Source organism: Rhea pennata, chromosome 1 (genome assembly GCF_028389875.1).
Source record: "Rhea pennata isolate bPtePen1 chromosome 1, bPtePen1.pri, whole genome shotgun sequence".
NCBI classification, from domain to species: domain Eukaryota; kingdom Metazoa; phylum Chordata; class Aves; order Rheiformes; family Rheidae; genus Rhea; species Rhea pennata.
Window position 1 is genome coordinate 198341432 of NC_084663.1, and position 15260 is coordinate 198356691.

The following is a 15260-nucleotide window of genomic DNA, read 5'->3' on the forward strand; positions in this document are numbered from 1 at the left end:
TACCTTTTCACCAATCTTTTGCCTAACCCTATGAACAAAAGGAGCTTACAGCCAGCCATGATGACATTAATATCATACATCTCAGAGCTGAAAAACAAGCCCTTCTGGTCCTGTCTTACCCACTACACCTTCCTTGGGGAGCTCAGGAGTGGTCCACAGCCAGCAGATGACTGCGGTCTTCCAGAGTCCCACTGCTTCATGGCATAGGCTGGGGGGAGGATAAGGTTGACCACAGAGATACCTGGTGATGCTGGTCCCAGTAAGTGAACTAGCATGTGTCCTCCCGCAGTAGGGAATTCAAACTGTCCAGCACAGCCGCTGGCCAGCCACAGGGCAGGGCCCAGCACAGGTTGGGGTGAGCACGCAGCTCATGCCTCGAATATTGGTCACCCCAGCAACTGTACCAGGCTGTTTCTGGCAGAGAGACAGGTTGGTGATAGCTGATAATATCTTGCATGCAGTCCAGTTGGTTGATAATGAATGTTTCTAAATCCTGGCAGTCTGAAGACAATATAGGTTAAAAGTCTGTCTGTCTGTAGTTTTCTCATACAGTTTCTCCACCTGCCTTTCAGCCATCACTCTGCCCAGAAGACTCTTTCTCAGCTTCTTCCCCCAGGACTCACCTCACTTTCTCATTCCTTTCATTTCCAATCTTGCATTTTCACCCTATCTCAGAAATATTTCACTTGTGCCCTGCCATTCTGATCTCTGCCTTGGGTGGGAACTTTATTGCTTTGGCTTTGACTTTTTCAGGGGATATGAATTGATCCCTCTCTTCAAGTCAATGAAAGGAGGGTGGACAGCCCACCAGCTCTTCAACAAAGCCTTCAGGTTGCATTTGCTCTCCTTCAATACAGTCCTCATAATTTAGACCTATGAAAATTTTGGAATTGTGCCAATGCTCCAAGTCTAATTAAGATTTCTGAGGTGCCGTGAGCAACATGTCTTACCCATCTAATCAAAAATAAACTAATGACTAGATTTGGCATTGACAAGGAATTTTAGATTGACAGTGAACCCTCTGGGTCAGACTGGCAGAGGAAAGCTTTGTCTTCAGCTCTAGTCTGAGACATAATCCACATTCTAGGATGATTTTAGTTTTATGTAATATATTTACAGGAACTTGTAATGTACTTGTTGGCATCTGGAATTTTAGTGGTGACTTCAACATCTTTTTCCTTGTCATGGTACACAAAGGTCTTGTGACCAGTGCACAGAGGTGCTAGATGAACAAGCATCACATCATTACCTGTGATCACAAGGTGACTGGATTCAGTGAGTGAGTTGTCCCTTCCAACCCTGTGTCTTGATCCAGCTCACCACCAACTTCCTGCTGGACCTTCCTGCGCTCTGTAGGTCTCCTAGGATATCTGCATCACTCCATGGCTACATTTTTTCCCAAAATAATTTGGATTAAGGACAAGCCTAACTAATGTTTTCTATGGTTAATCATCTACACCAGATAATTTTGACAAAACTTCCCATATCTTACGGACTTTCATCCAGTATGGTTCATTTTGAATGTGGAAGAGAAAAATAAAACCTGGTATGTTCTGTTGAACACATTGTCAGCCCTTCCTCTGCTCTGCATTGCCTCGCTAAGGGCTGCAAAGGGATTCACTGACCAGCCAAGGATCTGCCCCATTGCAGCAAGTCCCTGCCCATGCTTCTGCTGTTCACAGCATAATTTTGTGCTGCTTAGTTCTAGCGCTCTTCATCAGTCCATACCTTGATTTTTTTCACATTCCACTGATGCTTTTGCAGCACTGCATGCTGTCTTGCTAAGGGTAAATTGTATTTTCAGGTCATTTTTGTTGCAGGCACCAAAACGTTTTTGTGCACGGGAACACATAAATTAAACATTATTAATGTTATTACCATGATTGCATGTTACAGTTCCCAGGTTTATTTTAATAATGTACATTATGAAAAAGCCATGTTGGCATAACAATGAAAAATGTCCTGCTCATCATGGCATTTCATTTTACAGATCAACGGGAGAAGTCTATGGTGATGACTAATTTCACGATAAGATCATGTCACTTATTGCCAGCCATAAATGAAAAGTCATATGCAGTCACCTATTCTTTACTCTTGAATTCATTTCTAATTAGTGCTTTTAGACAAATGACTGTGATTGAGATATTCTGCAGACAACAGGACTGTATTTGCCTTTACCCTTTACTACATGCCAAGTCTGTGCAGCACAGGCACAGACTTGACCTTAAATGACTATAAATTTCTGTATGCCTGCCAATTACGTCCATTCTTTTAATGTACGAAACCATATGTATTGGGTTTTGTGGACACAGCCTGTTCTCTCCTATCAGGTTCACATCAGAATGCCTTGGAGGTGCAGAACTCTCAATTTAATCTAGATATTTTCTTTCCAGCTGATTTACTAAGGTTTCTATTCTACACACACATGATTGAATAAAGTAACATAAATCTCCCAATGATTAGAAAATGTGATCATTTATTACACGGGCAATCAGTTTATTTAAAAACATAATTGGTTTGTACCTCAGAAAACCTTTCCCCAGTTGTGATAAACTACAAATAATTACTGGCTCTCCTTTGGTGAAATTAAAAGTCACACAACAGTGCTACTAGGAATGTGTTTAGCTGGAAAAGAGAGGTTCTCTTTTCACTCTGTATTTTCACAGAATTGATTTTTCTTTCCTCTCATGCCTTAAGAGGGAGAGGAAAATAGAATAGACAGGTTTCAGGGAAGAGTGACAAAGAGATAACACAATATAGCTAGAATTACCTGTGATTAGAGGAATCGACTTTGCAGTCCTTCTCTTAATCAAATGAAAGGCAAAATCTTCAGTGATGAGAGAGGTGTTAAAGGCTCTGTCCCGAGCACACTGGCCAGCCTTCCTGATCATACAAGCCACATCCTTAAAGCCGCCCTGGCCGAGAGCCACAGGACACACCACGCTCTTGGAGGCGCTGGGGCAGCTGGAACAGTTCACAAGAAGGAGCTGACAGTGTTTCCCTTGGGAGGAGAAGAACTTGCTGGGTGCTAGAGGACGTGCGCTGCTAGCTCCCGGGGTGGCTCAGTGACACCGGACTGAGCAGCCTCTGATGGCTTGTTCCTCCCAGCGTCCCCAGATGAGCTGCGTGCATGGCAAACAAAGCTCTGCTGTCAGCTGGGCGATGCTGCTTTGGCACACGAGTTGCACATGAACGGCACAACACCCAGGTACAGCTCAACAGCACAGGCTGGCACCCGCGTTGCACGGGCTGCCGTTTGCACTGACCGTCACCGCCCTTATTTCTCACAGCTCTGCATTATTAGCAGAGATGCAAGGGTGAATTTGTATAGTCTAATCTCAACTGGGATAAATTTGGTATCCCAAATGAATTGGAACAATATCCTTGAGGGTAAAACATGGCTGTCTGCATGTTTGAATAATCATTACTGGGTGTAACCCCCTACTCGAACGGCTGGGGTCCTGCCGGTTCCCACCTCTGCTTTGTCTGCACCCTCCTCTGCCTGGGAACTTCCTGCTCTGGAAAGCTGTTCTCAGCCCTGTCACAAAGACACCACCTCCTTGGCTCTCTACTGTAGTTTTACTTATCTGTAATAGAGGGTAATGTTTATGCACTTGACAAGGGCTTCTGGAGCTGTCGTGCTTTCATGTCTCTCAAGCATTCCAAGATCCTTCCCAAACAGTAATGTCAGGCATCATTATTCACACAAATTGTTTTGAGTCAGATCTCGGTTTCTGGAGGAGCCCATGCTTAGTCTTGCTGCAGTGCCGATGACAATGAAATTCACTTTCCAGTCACATAATAAATACGCAGGTTCTGAATTTACCAGACAACTTATCTGTGTGCAAATAATAAGCTTCTCTTGTTGGTCACTTGTTGGAAGTTACTGGCAGAGCTAAACTATATGTTGCAGATGAACAGCATAGATAGTATATTTATACTGATGAAGGCATTATTTGTTTGCATTTGTTTCTGGCACCTCTGTGTAAGCTCTTAAACACTGTGGATTCTGCTACCAGCAGAGCAATTTCTTTATCAAGAATAATCAGTCATTCACTGCAATCTGCTCTCACCCTTAGCATTTATTCTATTCTTAATTACCATGCTGTCAGCTTTGCCCTTGCAGGATAAATTGTGCTGCCCCAAAATACACTTATAAAACACCAAGATTTTAAACTCCTGATAAATAGAAGTCATATGTACAACAAGTAGAAACTGAGGGGTAAGACAGGGAAGGGAGGAGGCTAGATTAGAAAGCTCTGTAGCCTTTTAGCCATCTCTGGGAGCTGATGGCCTGTGCCTACCCTGTGAACAGCAGGGGGGAGGAGGGGAGAGGAGGAAGATGAGGCATAGCAAACAGACTTGGTCAGCTGGTGTGAAGTATTTAGGAGCTGGGCCCAAATCCATTAGAATCAACTGAAAGGCTTCTATGGAAGCAGTAAGTTTAGATTAAGCTCTGCATTTCAGGGAGAATCAGCTTTTTATCAGGTCTTACATCTGGTCTGATTCAGGAACAAGAAGGTCAACTGACTTTCCTGAGATGACATGGTGATTGAGTGCCTCATTCCAATTTTAACCTAGAACTATTCTGGTTGTCATATCTATCTACCTATCGAGGCATTTATAAAACATCCGTCATTGTGATATCTCAGCACTTACACAGCTACCCAAGCACACGACCCTCCGAAATCCTGTTCACCACAGCCTCACATTTGCTGACTGGGGAGGGAGCTACTGTTTTTCTTCCCCTTCCTTCTGTCTCCAGGGAAGAGAAAGCAAGCTCTTTTTTCAATTGCTGTGGAGAAGAGGTTTGTTCCATCTGAATTTGTTAACCTAGTTGCAGAGGACAAATATAGGTAATATAAACTTGTCCTATACATTAAAAATGAATTGCTCTGTTTAATACTAACCACCAGCAGAGCACCTCCCACTTCTTGTTAATAGATTTGATAGCTCTTATTTCTTGTTTGCTTATTTGTCCATTGGCTGGGGTACTTAAAATAAAGGAACACATAGTTATTCAGACTAAATATGTACTTTATTTGCAGCCACCTCAAAAAGCATTTTATATCTCTCCTACTCGCAGCTGTTATGTTTCAAACCTGTATCATTAGCTTTGGCAAGAAAAGGATATCCTCTCTAGTCTTGGGTAATGTCTAGTTTTATAACCTGATGTAACCTTTACTCATCCTTATTTTCTGGGAAGTCAATGAATATCTCAAAAAACTTGTTACAAATTTGCATGTAAAAAGAGTTACTGAAAACACGTAATAAATAAGCTAGATAACTTAATGTTAAACTCAAGTAGTTCAGTGCAGAACCAGCCTGAGAAGAAAATTGTATGGTGGAGGTGGAGTTCAGGAAGAATTTTTCTTCTAAAATATGACAACCCACCTACAATCATTCACTACCTTATTATTAAAAAAGATAATAGAGATAATGCACAGAAGACACATTCCATAGTCATTTGATTGCAGTCATATCAAGAACTAAAAATAGATTACTGCCCTTTAGGGCTGTTGTACGTTTCAGTAAACTACCTGCTCTAAATGTGCCTAAGTGGGTTGTTTTTCAATTAATTCTGACTTCTACTGTACTTTTAACATCTCTTTTCTTCTACTTGCATATCTTGACTTTGTCCTAGATATACCTGAGGGATCTAATTTATGTAAACTGCCCAATTATCTTTCAGCTGCTGTCTGTCCCAGTTGCAATTTATAAATGAATCTGATCCAGGCAAAGGTGTGCAATTATATGAACAATTGGAAAAAAGAAAATAAAGAAAAAATGTAATATTTCTTTGATTATCATCAAGTTCTAGAAAGTTATCTTTGCTAAAAACAAAACATTCCAGAACTAGAAACCTGTCCTTGCTTGTCTTGCCTCTGTTGCCCAGCAATTTCAAAGACACCCATCAGGGACTGAAGGGCATCGGTAGCCGTGCCAAACTTTTGCTCAATAATGCTCACAAACAGAGGCTTCTGGGCAACTAGGGGGGATATCACATCCTACAACTTCAAAATGGAGGGAAGCAATCAGGAAGGCATTGTAACTGGAATGACGGAATATCCATATTCCTAATGCTAGAAAAAGGGACATTGAAGAACAGAGAAGTTCATAGCTCCTGAAAGGTTTAATACATTAGATTGGACCGTCTTGGGACCTGTTTAGATGACCAGTTTCAGCTGATGAGAGACAAAATATATTCTTTGTGTACCTCCAGGAGAACATGCGGTTCTGGTGACTCACCATTCCAGTGATGCCCAGCCTTTCTAATCCACTCATGTCCTCGTTGTTCAATGCAAAACAAACTTGAATAATCAGTCATTCAGCAGGTTGTGGCCAGGCAATGGCTGCTGAAAGCAAGGGTTACCTTATGCGACTGAGGTGTGCGGAAATGTACTCTGTCTCTGCCAGTACCTCAAACAAGAAGTTTTAGAAGAAACTATTAAGGTGTTTCAGTAGTCAAATATCACATAATCTGCGTAATAACCTCCTCCTCTCATTTTTGGTGTGTAAAATCTGACAACCTGCTCTGAAGCATGTGGTTTAATGCTGCCTCCAGAAGTTGAATAATCAATCAGGGTAACTCTGGTACCCACAAAAATATCCTGATTAGTTCTTGGAATCAACAGCTTCCTTTGACAAGAAAGTTATTTCATGTATTAGTTCAGTGAATAAGTATTTCCTTTAAGTTCTTTTGAGTTTCCCACTTTTTAATTTCATTGCAAGTCCATTTTTTTATGCTCTGAAACACAAGAGGGAAAGCTTACAACCTGTTTTCTCTATAAAATTAATGATCATATTATAATTTTTTCTTTTCACCTCTTCTGCACCTCCTTTATAAGAGCTTTAATAATGTCCTTATAAATTGTTTGTATGACTTATTTTCAGACTATCAAATCTTCATGAAATATTCACCTCTACTCAGAGATTATCAGCTTTTTCGGTTGTCAAGGCTTGGTAGTACCAAGTAAAATGCTTGATTTACACTTCTTCTCAAATATTATTAATGTTGCATCTGCCTCAGGAGTTAGCATCCTCCCACAATCCTCCACACAAAGTGCAGAACTTTTCTGCATGACCCCCCCAGTCCACTGTTTTCCCCAAATCCATATGCTGAACCAACACATCCTTCCCATACGGTCTCACACAGATTTCTGAGGTGAGGACCTAACAGAGCTATAGCACCATACTAGGGGCTGTGGTCTCAGCTCTTTAGACCTTACTTCAGTATTTACTGCCCGGTCAGTGTGCCACCCCTCTGAAGTTGCTGGTTGCCGCATGGGCCAAAATTCAGATAAACCTCAGGTAATGAGAACAGAGGATGCCACCTGCTTTGGTCCAACACAACAGGGATCACTGTCATTGCAGTTGGTAGCTGAGAAGAGCTGGTGTAGAGCAGTTGTGGAACATTGCATGGCTTGCTTGCACGGCCTTCAGTTTCCTGAAGAGTGAGTGGATAGCTGCAGTTTCTAATAGATGAAAAGTTATAGTCGGTGTCTTCCCGGGATATCTTTTATCCTGTCAAAAACAACGCATCAAAAATTCATGAAACCACAGATTTTCAAACAATTTTCCAAACATATGATAGATATACAACATGGATTAACATAAGAGGAGTACACCACCGACTAACCTGAGGTTTTCTTCATGATGACATCCAAGGAATGAGGAGGGCTGTGTCTTGTTTGAGGATTTTTTTTTTTTTTTTGAGGTTTTGTTTGTTTGTGTTACTACTTTTAATTGTAAATGCATCAATACCAAAAATTGTTTTACTTTTGCATGTTTTATCCTTATTACAATGTATATCACAATAATCTCCAGCAATACCAAGGATACCCTCAGAAGTTTCATCACTCTCTTGTCCCTGCACTGCCTGTCCACCACGAAAGCTGCTCCTGTCCCCCAGAGTGCCTCTCTACTGAAGGGGAGAGGCAGCCCTGAGGCCCTGCTCCAGACTCGCCTGCTCTCCAGTGGCCAGCCCAGAAGCACGGCCCCAGCAGAGCCCTCCCGGACTAGAGAGACATCCAGGACACTAGTGCACAGCCAAGCTTGTCTGCCTAAGCTGTTGACAGGCCGGCTGTAAGGCATGGGCTGCAGGGATGGGGCAAGGCAGCAGGTCCACGTCGTTTGTGGAAAGACCACGCTGTCAGGGCTGGCCACTCCTTGCCACATAGCTCTTTCAGAGAACCTTCGTGAGACATCAAAGGCAGCAGTAACAGGGAGACGATTACATTCATTTCTTCAAGCAGCAGCAGTACGGCTCTGCCCTACTGGGTTTACAAAAACTAAGGTGGCTCTTATTCTAATCCTACACGTTATAGTTTTATCTTTTCTTTTGAGGCTGCAGTATATTCCATCTCAGTCATGAACTGTATATATAAATACAGATGTTCAATGTCACACCATACTGTATAGATGCATGATTGCAAAATATGACACCCAACACAGCATCTAAGTGTTCTGTTGCTTGTTTTCCTGCTCTCACAGGTTTATTTTCTCTCTCCTCTCAAGTTCAAAGTATGCTACTTGAATAGTCCAGAAAATAGCAGACATGTCACTGAGTATGTGCTTTGTTCAGCTTGGTGATTATCTGATTTCTGTCTACCACAGTTCATGGTAGTTAAGCCCAACAAAGACCTACTGTACCTTGACAGCAGGACCATCTGGAGTTCATTCTTGTAATTATTTTCAAACACACACTGTCGTCCTCTGGTGAATAGGTAGTCTAAGGCATCACAGGGATTGTTCATCAGTTTCTTGTGAATAAAAAGTCATTTTGAAAATAGTATTTTGGTCATCATAAATAATGAATCCTGATACAGAAAAAGTGTTAGTGTGTGTATCTATGTGTGCATGGCAGAGACATATAATTTCATGGCTGCCCACCTGCAACTGGGTATTGCAGATGACTGTCAGATTGATTTTTCATCCTAATAGCTTAGAGAGGGCCTTTTTAATTGCAACTATTTTGCCAATTCTTTGCAGGAATTGCATCTGGTAAAGGAAATTAAAGACATTCAGTTTGTGAAACGAATTGCAGTGCAAATGCATTAGTATCAAGACTTATTTGCATCTAGATACATTTTTTGATTGCATATTTTATAGGTTGAGCAGAGAACACAGTGATGTGGTTTTTATGGGGAAATACAGAGAACAGATATTGCCCAAGCAGAATTTGGAAAATGATGAACCAAATGTAATCATGTGCCTTTCTGACCGGCACTGTGGAAAATGTAGGCTTGCTGGGTCTGATTTCTAAACATAACAAAAACTTAGAAGTCCTTGATCAAAAGGATATTAAAAGACAGATTCTTCAAAGGACATGAGTTACCTAGTTAGATTTACAAAAACCTGGAGATTAGTTAGGAACCAATTCACTACCGCTTTTCAATACCTTACCAATTTGGTCATTTTCATGATCTCCAGTAGGTGCCTCTCTGCATACTTAGGTGCTTGAATACCTTTGAAAGTCAGGCCTTACACACAGAAAGTATCACCAGGACTTCAGTGCGTTAGAATTAGAAAAGACTTACTTCCTCTTCAGGAACTTTTGGTAATTACCCATTCTCTATTATCATTACTTATATTAGATAATGATGGACATCCCCTAGGGACTGCGCAGATGGGACTCATTTTACTTGGTGTTAGGCATTTCCAATGTAGATATCATCATCTCAGTTAGCCCCTCCCCATGCTCTCTTTATAGTCAGTGGAAAGTAATAAGACAATATTTATTTGACCTTTGTTAGATGTCTACTTAAATATGAGGTGAAACATACTTAGAAGTGCTTATTTCTCTCCAGTTCTCTATTAACAAAATCAAGAGAAGTAGCTTAGATGAAGATGTCAAGACTAAAGATACAATATAGGGAGAAACACAGCCAGCACATCAAGGGAAATTATTATTATTCCCCTCTCCCTGGCACTGGTGAAGCCACACCTTGTATACTGTGTCCATTTCTGGAGGGATGTAAGGAAATGAGAAAGGTTCAGCAAAGAGCTACTAAAATGGGCAGGGCCCTGGGGCACACATACCACAAGACATTTTGGGATATGGACTTACTTAGTCTAGTGAAGAGGAGGCTGAGGGGGGGATACAATGGCAGCCCAGAACTACTTGCAAGGCAACTGTAAAGACGACAGAGCTAAACTCTTCTCAGCAGTGGCTGACAAGGTAACAAGGAGCAACATTCACAAACTGCAGCTTGGGACATTTAGACTGGACGTTAGGAAAACAATTTTCACCAAAGGGGTAGGTCAGCAGGGGGAACAGGATATCCAGAGGGGTTGTAAAATCACCTGACCTGGTGATGAGATGGTCCCACTTCGAAAGGAAGGTTGATCTAGAAACCTCCAGAGGTCCCTTCACATCTACATTTCCACAGTAAGGATCCTTCACAGAAGACTAAGGGAACCAAACTCTATCTCATGACAGCCTGAGAGACAGTCTAGATTTGGTGGGTGTGGGAACTTTTCCTAATACTTGTAGTAATTTTGTCCCCAGATTTCTATTCACTCTTGACATTTTACGCCTGATGCACTTTCAAATCCCCTTGCCAGAAAATATATCCAGAGGAATATTCCTCTTTCAACTCACAGTGATTTGATACTGATGTGACAACACTAGAGATTCCCACAAGAAACTGATACTTGGTTTTGTCTCTTACAATGATGAAAAATGCAGAGGTTGCTCTAACATTAGGGACAGTGGGGTCCACTCCCATCAGCATCTTGCTAGCATCTGGACCATATGGAAACCTGTTACAACATGTAACAAGTTTCCACAATTTTTTAAAACTAAAACTGAAAAGTGGTAGAGAGTTCTTGTCTGTTCACACACTTGCCCAGTAGCCCTCTGTACAGATTTTGCTGGCTATCCTCAGGCTTGCAGAGATGGGCGTATGTCAGCTTGGTTTGAATATGAAAGGTAGCATGTGGGAGAAAGCTTACAAGGTTATTTAAAGTGTAATGGCAATTTTTTTACTTCGTAAAGTGTAATAACTAAATATTCTCATCTTGTTAGTGTTAAGTTGGTAATGAATATTGTGTTCTATACTATTTTTGTTTTGTATGATATTGTTCTTTTAAACCTTCCTTGTGTTATCACATATATACACACACACCAAAGTCTGCTACAAAATTTTATCTTGAGATTTCCACTACTCAAAATGCATTAGAGCTGCCACTGGAGAAATGTGAAAATCGGATTCCTTTTTCAACGGACCAGGGTCCAGAAATAAAATGTCTGCAAGCGTTGGGGATGTAGTTACAAGAACTGAGCTTGTAAGCTCTTTGTTACAGATGCCTAAATAAATATAAAACTCTGAAACCTCTCCACTGCTGTGAGTAGCTATGCAAAGTCTGCCTTTTTTAAGCCAGTAACTGAAATGAGGTATGTGTGCAGGAACTGCACACATAGAAATGTCACACTGAAAAGAAGATATACAGCTAAAATGGAAGCTTCCTCAGATCCTAAATATTTCATTTCTACTCATGAGGATAGCTTTAGTGCTCATCATTTAAAATTATTCCATCTCTGAGATCATGGTAATTTTGAAAGCGCAGGAGCTCAGAAGCTTTCTGTCCGTATTTTAAAAGAAAGTGTCTCTGTGTAAGAGAAGGATCAAGCTAAGACAAGTCCTTTGGCCCAGGCTGAGTAGAGAAAAGTGAGTGGAGTAAAAACACAGGAGAGAAGAGTAAGCACAGCAGTTAAATTTGGTAGAGGTTTGCTAGAGTTTTCAAAGTCCACATTGATCTTCAGTGTAGAGATAGGAGAGCACATTCCCTAGCACACGTATCTCTCCCCTCTCTCCTCCCAAGCAGGTACACGAGACCATGGCCTCAGTGTGTTTGAAAGAACAGGCCCAGGGACCCTCAGCCCCTGCACTCTGGAGAAAAGCAGCTGCCCCTGCGGGGTCCTGGCATGCATGCGGCAGGGATTTCCTAGCAGAATTACAAGGTCCATGGAGTGAGTAGCCCCAGCCCTTTCCTGGGATGGGGCATGGAGACCATGGCCATTCCTCTCCTTGGAGGGCATTACTGCAGTGCAACTCCCTGTGACTCACTAGGTGCAAAACCAGCCTCTGCGCTGCAGCTCAGCTGATACAGCCAGGCCTCTCCTTTGCAGGTGCTTGCATTTACCTCCTCCCCCAGTTACAGCAATAACAGCCAGGGTACGAAAGCAAGGCCAGTCCTTTGCCAGGAAGGGCACAACAGACATGTTCAATGTGCCTTGGAAGTAAAGGTGTCAAAATGAACACACCAAACGCTGGCTTTGCCCCAGACTGTGGGGATGTAATTGCAGGCTAGATGCACGCACACTCACGCAGAGCTCGGTGCAGTGGATGCCGTTACGCAAGTTTTCACTTGCATGCAGAGCTGAACAGACTTGTGTACACAGCTGTGATATTTTTAGCATTTCTTCTGTGACTATCAGACAAGAACACAAGAAACACCCTGCTGACTGAGGCCCACGGCCCATTCAGCCCTGTGCACTACCTCCATCAGGGGCAATAGGAGATGCTATGTGGGAAGAGCAAATAAGCTTGCCAATGTCTCTGGTCTGCTCCCTCATACTTCCACAGAGCCACAACCATTGGGTTAGGAACAGTGTAAGAGTTCATCCCTGCTTGGTTTGCATTTGTCCATGAACTGTCCAGGAACTGTTTTGCATTTGTCCATGATGTTGCCCATGAATTTGTCTGAGCTCCTTTCTGAATGTACTGATGCTACATACTTCCACAATCTCCTGTGGCAACTAACTCCGGAAGTTTACTTCCTATTGAGTAGAAAATCACTTTCATCTGTTTTGAAACAAATTTCTATTACTTTTAGTGAGCACCTCTTAGTCACAGCTCTGTGGGATCCAGCAGCTACCTCATACCTTATATGTAAATAGTACCTTGTAGTATATCTTTCTTACTATCTGACTTACAGGTTTTCAAGACTCCCTGCTATTTTTGACAAGAATGGCCAAGTCTCCCATCAGTGGCTGTAATATCACTGTTTTACAGCTCTTCCCTTCCTTGATTTGATTTTCCAGGATTATACTAATGCACTAGAACTAAACAAATAATTGGCTATTCTTAAATGGATCTAGGATCTTCTATAGCCCTATTCCATTTAATGCTGCCTTGTGCAACAGTCAGGTGAACAGCATTCCCCTTCACATCTACACTTGTACTTACATCTATGCCCTTACTTCAGCCATGCTTTGGGGAAACATGAACAAATACTTATGCTTCCATATACTTTGTGGGGACATAAGAAAAGCTATAACTTCTCACAAAATAGCAAAGAATAAAGATTATTGTGAATGGTGCATGAAACATTCAAGAATGACATAGTCTGAGGGCTGAATTCATAACCCAAATGTCTTGAAAGACGAACCACAAGTGGAAACAGAAACAGGTTTCCAAAAGGCCTGTTGCTGCCTGCTACCACTAAAATATGGAGAGTAAAGTAAATCTTTCCAATCCTGCCATTCTGTCTCTCTGGTGAAAAGATTTACTGAGTCTCAGGGCAGTTAATCTGTCATCCAAAGTCCCTATCTACTTTAATTCATATGGGCTGAACTGTGATCAGCAGAGCCACAATTTTGGAACATCAGGTTTACTGATGTTCCAACTGCTGTTAACCATGCTCTTAAGCATAATTTCATCTGCCATTTCACTTTATATAGAAGCTCAGAGCCATACAGCTTCAATATTGGAAATATTTTGGTTTTGTTGCTATTTTATAAGAGCACAATAACATCGATGAGATAAAGATCTCAGTACGACTAGGCAAACATCTTCTAAGAGACAGAGCTTCCAACCTGAATAAATGTTCAGGTCTACACGACACAGTAGAATACTGGGTATAGTTTTTAGATCTGGTACCAAAAGCAGTCTAGTTTCTTCAGTATCTTGTTCTGTTGGAGTAAAGTAGCCCTTCTGAGAGTGAAGGTATATTCTCCTGAGCAAAATACCAGTGACTCAGCTGTGCTGCTTCCCAGCCCTGGCATCATCCTACAGGGCTGTTTCAATTCTCTCATTGTATAGCTGGGAGAGCAATATGGCAGAAAACTCTGGCTCCAGTAAAATCAATGGCAGGCTTGAATTTGGGGAGGATTTTTAACCGGCTTCAGTACATCCAGGATTTCACCCTAGCTAACCTGTGAACACATCTGGTTGCAAAGGCAGGATTCAGCCTTCTAAATGGAGATAAGTCACACAGAGACACTGGAAATCAATCTTCATCTAGACGAGTTTTGAATTCTACTTTTTTTTTTCCAAGCTCCAAAAACCATAACTGACTAGAGTGTCTGTGAATTTTATCTTCCATGAGGCAGATACTGATATATAGCATGCATTAATCCATAAAGTAATTTTACCTTTACTTCTTTAGAACATCACACGCAAGTGTATGTATCTGAGAAAATGTATGAACACATGTCTACTAACTAGATACTTACACTTAGCAGCCTGACAGCCAGAAAAAACAATTTGCATGCAATGACCAGCTCATATCTCCTAAATTCATTAAATTTCGGGGACTGAGAATTTATATTGATTTTTTATACGATTTTAGGTTTATTCTTAGGAATTGATTTCAGCAGTCATTTCATATTATGAAATGTATTATGAATATGAAATATATTATGAAACTCAGTAAGGTTGAGTAAAATCTACACAAGCAGTTCTTCTTTAACATAAATTGGCTCTAATATTTCTCCTTGATTAAGTATGACAGATATGTAGTTTTACTCTTTGCCATCATGCAAGGGAGAAATCTATTAGAGGCTTTATGAATTACAAGAAATGAGAAAAAGCCATTAGTTCCTGGTCTCCTGGATGATTAATACATGGGGCTTTGCACAGAACCACGTGAGATCATGAAAAGTTGTATTTTGTATAACACCGGACTTGGAGTTGATAAATGCACACTGCAACATCCTGTGGTACCCTTCAGTACCTCCAGACAGCACGGGGCAGTCAGCAATGAACATACATGTCCTGTATCAAGGATGTCTCCTGACTTTCTATGCCCAAATTACAGATATTTACAGGAGACAGTGAAACTAAAGAAACAATAGGTACTCCGAACAAATCAGAAAAGGAATTTGAGAAGATTTCAAATATATCCGTACTGACAAGAACTACTCCAGCCCATTGCAGTATTTACCCTGCCTCATCAAGATCTCTCAGAATGTCCAAAGGGGTTTAGAACTCAGTGTGAGGATCTGAAGCCTAATGATTGCTAGTCTGATCTAA